This window comes from Pteropus alecto, unplaced genomic scaffold, assembly GCF_000325575.1.
Source record: "Pteropus alecto unplaced genomic scaffold, ASM32557v1 scaffold17, whole genome shotgun sequence".
Classification (NCBI taxonomy): Eukaryota; Metazoa; Chordata; class Mammalia; order Chiroptera; family Pteropodidae; genus Pteropus; species Pteropus alecto.
In genome coordinates this window covers 9446281-9451165 of record NW_006440645.1, presented here as the reverse complement: position 1 = coordinate 9451165, position 4885 = coordinate 9446281, and the positions used below count along the sequence as shown (strand labels likewise).

Here is a 4885-nt window from a genome sequence, read left to right as displayed (position 1 = left end):
AGTTGGCTAATTTATAATTTAAGACATCATAAAAATGAGAACTTTTGCTATAATAGGTAAATAAGGTTAACTGTAGAGAAATAGAGACTATTATAGTTCTTTAAACCCAAGTTCATGTAACTGCAAGACATTTGCTTAATAGATCTTGCAGTTAACTTTTAAATTATTATCTTTGATAGCACATACTCTGTACTGTCTGCTTGGGCTGTCATAACCAAATACCCTAGGCTGAGTGGCTTAAATAACATGTATTTTCTTACAATTCTGAAGGCTAGAACATCAAGATCAAAGTGCCATTAGTGTTGGTTTCTGGCTCCTTGCTTATAGATGACCACCTTCTTGCTGTGTCTTCACATGGCTTTATCTTTGTGCTTCTCCGATATCTCTGTCTCTTATAAATATACCAATTGTATAGGATCAGGCCCCACCCTTATGACCTTACTTAACCTAAGTTGTCTCCCTAAAGACCCTATCTCCAAATGCAGTCTCATTGGGAATTAAGGCTTCAACAACATATGAATTTTGGGAGGGAGGGGTTCACAATTTGATCTATAAAAATACTCTCAAGATTTTAAAAGTAGATTCTGAAAAAAAAATCTTTTTTAATTGTCTAATATTTCATTCAAAATCAACTGCTCTGTAGATTTGCTTCTACCTCATATTAAGTTTTATGGTCCATTTAGATATTGAAGAGTAAAGATAACTTACTTAAACAATATTTCAGGTATAGACTTATTGAAATTAGTAACATAATAAAAATACTATAATTATTTCTTCCACGAGGACTTTAAATAAAGTTAAACTTACTTCCTTCACAGATATAATGACCACTATTAAAATCGGTGGAAAATATCCATATATGTTGCATTAAAAATATAAAGTGTTATATTTAGGACAAATGATGCTATTTCCTACCAGGACTCTACTTTGCAGTATTTCTCCCATTTTTATTCCTTTCAAGTAGCTTTTGGAAACCATTACTCCTTTGTCGGTTTTATCCACAAACTTGGGGACAATACTTAATTACAAGTCTGTTGAACAGACAGATTAAAAGAAGCTCACCTAACTGATGAAGATCTTCATTGTCAGAGATTTTCCTTCTTTATTTCTGTGTCTTTGTCGTGTTCATACTGTTTTTTTGAGGAACATTTAAATCGCTACTGTTCTGAAGTTTAAAATGTTCTCAGTGGTATGAACCCACTGATTTACTTTTCCTTTCAATATATGGACATTTGAATTGCTCTTTTTAAGTTATCATTTTATATTTAAAAACAAGCAGTAATCATTGTTATAATAATGTACAAACCATGCCACCTCTTTAGCATGTTCTCAAATATGAGGGAAAAGAATGATACTATAAGACTGGGAGGCCAGTTTGGCATAAAATTATAGCCAGAGGACAAGGTATAGAAGTAAATAATCAAAACACAATAGAAGTAGCACTAGGGCCATTTATGTTTCTAAATCTTTCTAAGAGCCTATCTATGCATACATTATTATAATACAACTTTTTAAGTTCAAATTGGTATTCTATAATGCTTAGCACAAGCTATGACTACTGGATTTGCAAATAGCAGGGTTGTTCACAGTGATGTTTTTAAAATCTTACTCAATTTTAAAGAAAGAGAAGAATTATTTCAGTGCTACTGAATGAATGGAGAGCTAGCATATTATTAGACTGAACATTTGCAACTACGCTTAACATTGCGTTTGAGAATGTGTTCTTTACATAGTGATGCTCATGCTGTCTTAATGCCAGCTGTGGGGAAAACATGCCCCCACATCTAATTTAGATCTAAGCTTTATTTCTTATTAAGAAAACACCAATTGTAAGCCAAAAGCTGAGTTTTACTGTGAACATCACATATAATAGAAAATCACCTATCCTACAACTTGCTGATTGGGAATGGGGTGGATGAAATGGCATGATGATTTCTGAGCACGAACTAAAGTTGTATAAATAAGATGAGTGGAAGCCACAACATTGACAATAACAAATCTTATCAAATAGTAATTCGGAAACTCTATTCAAACTATTTACTGTATTTTAAGTGGGCAAGGTATTTGAGTAAATGGGGAAAAAAGTGTTATAAAAATTAAAAGCATCGCATACAGAAATGCATTTTTAAAGTGAAATATATTTTGAATTTTAAATCAATATAGAAAACTCCAGTCAACCAGAAAAGACATTGCTAAAACATTTTCATTCCATGTGATAATTTTCTAATAGAAAATGAAAAATGATTTAGTGAATATTATATGTTTAATATCATCAAACATTATGGGTACTGCAGCGTGCATATGAATGATATTTTCTGAGTTTCATACCATTTAAAATATTAGAAATAGACTATAGTACTGGCTGACATTTTAGACTTAACAGTCCTATCAGTTCATAGAGCATTAAAATAATAATTTTAGAAACTTCTTTCGAAAGAAGAAAATAGTATAGGTTTAAAAAGAACAGATAGTATATATTGAGCTTCTTTAAAAAGTTCAGTCCATTTAAATTTTCTTGGGCAGATTCATGATACGTTTGAAACTAAAAAACTGAAATATATATCTTGTCTGACTAAAGCTTATAAATATGCCACTATAATTTTATATTCTTTGCTTGAAATTTAAATAGAAAATGAGTTTTGGAAATATATCCGTGCATTAATTATTAGCAGGGTTAGAAAGACATGATTCTATAATACAATGTCATTTTTATTCTCACAGTTACTCTCAAGTGAGAACACAGCAGTGATCCTTCTGGTAGGGTAAACAGACTATTTCAAGTATTGCTTTATTTAACAACTGTTATCTCTTTCAAACTACAAGTCATTAGGAAATAAAGCGGAGTAGCTGTGTCATCGATAAAATAATGCAATTGTTTAGGCTGAAACATTGTCCTCCAAAGATGCTCATGCCCTAATTCCCAGAATGTGCAGATATGTTATATAATATGGCGAAAAGGGAAACTAAACTAAGATCTTGAAATGGGGCGATTATCCTTCTGGTGGGTCTTAGATTTAATCATAAGTGATGTAACAGGAAGATGAAAGGGTCAGTGAAAGAGGAGGTGGTGCCAATAGGAGAGATTAGAGTGATGTGACCAAGAGTCAAGGAAGGCAGAAGTTTCTAGAATCCAGAAGAGTCAGGAACAGATTCTCCTGTGAGAGCCAACCCTGCCAAGATCTAGAGTTTAGCCTCTTAATACTCATTTTGGACTTCTGACCGCCAGTGCTATAATATTAGAATCTGAGCTGCTTTAAACTTCTAAATTTGGGGTGTAATTTGTTACAGCAGCAATAGAAAACAGCAATGGAAATAATTTCCTATCTGTTCGACAATTTGCCAACTCTAACACATTTAATTTATCTTCATAGATAATCTATGGGATACCATATATAAAATGTTTCTGACAACTTTATATTATTAACTAATACTAAATAGTGTGAAAATTAATGGTTTTGCTGATATAGCAAGCATTAGGATTAAAATGTTCCCCTCAGTGTACACTTTCAGGGTCACCATTTACATGGTATTCCATAAAAATGGTCGTTTCCTGAAATGATGTAATACAATATCATTCTTTCAGAGACTTATTTATTGTCTTACTTTCCCCACTTGACAAATTTAATATTTTAGCTCTCCAACTCCTCGCGCTAAATTATTTTTTATCAGCACTGTCATACCAAATGCAAATAATTCACCTTGGATTAAATAACGATATATTTTATCTATCAAAAGTCGGAAGATGGTGAAACTGACTCAATGTGTCATTAAGAGCTCTGATTCTTCCTTTCCGTCGTCTCTGCTACACACAGTGACAGCTGTGTGCTAAGGCCACATCCCTTTTAATTATAACATAGTTATTGATAATAAAATGGACTATATTTTTTATTCATAAACAGTACATAAAAGAACGTGAGGATCTCACTTACTAGTGCAATTAGGTGTCTTTCTTTCCCTTGAGTCTAACAGAATTACATGGAACTCTTGCAACACAGACTCTCTTTAAGTCATACATTAGGTTTGAATTAAGCCTTGGTTCGTCAACCACATTCTAGCAAAATATCATTAACGTAGTTATGAACTCATCTCTGTCTCTCCCCGTGGAGCTGCGGTTGCTGCCTCTGAGCCACACGGGCTGCTTAGAGGAAGAGTGATTATCTGCCTATCATTGTTATAATGTTATGAAGGCAAGAGAAAGGAGGACTGGGTTGAAAATGCAAGTATTCGGTTCACTGAAATAAGTTTTAACTGAGATTTATTCAAAAAGCCTTTTCTTATCAACTTACCACTGCTCACCTATTTAGAACTAAGAATCATTTATTTCACTTAAGAGCTGATATTTCATCACTGATGTTACCCATGCGTAAATCCCAGCTTCCTCTCCATAATAACAACACTTTTGCATGTGCATTAACTTCCTACGCCATTAGATGTTACATAAATATCAAAGCAAAATGAACATAAAGGCTAATATTTTGATATTCAAATGATTTTAAAAAGTATATAACTAATATTTTTCATTGGGGTGGTTAAAAGGACATTTAAATACAGGAGTCTATGGCCATGCCACCCTGAACACGTCCGATCCTGTCCGATCTCGAAAGCTAAGCAGGGTCGGGCTTGGTTAGAACTTGGATGGGAGACCACCTAGGAAGACTGGGTGCCGTAGGCGTTAGAAAATATAAAAATAAAGATAAAAATAAATAAATACAGCAGAAGTGATGTTAAAGTGGAGAAACATTTTAAAAAATCTAAGCAAATAGAATTATTGCAGCTATTTGGGCTAAAATATTTAGTAGATTAGAATTAAGATGGAAATAAAAGGAAAGATTATTATACAATATACATCAAATATGATTGTGGTCCAAAGCTATATGTTTTTACC

At 33.0% G+C, this 4885-nt stretch overlaps 1 pseudogene; it reads left to right on the top strand.

Annotated features, from left to right (window-relative positions):
- The first annotated feature begins 4553 nt into the window (after nucleotides 1–4553).
- On the top strand, nucleotides 4554–4672 carry LOC112484679 (annotated as a pseudogene).
- Nucleotides 4673–4885: the final 213 nt, after the last annotated feature.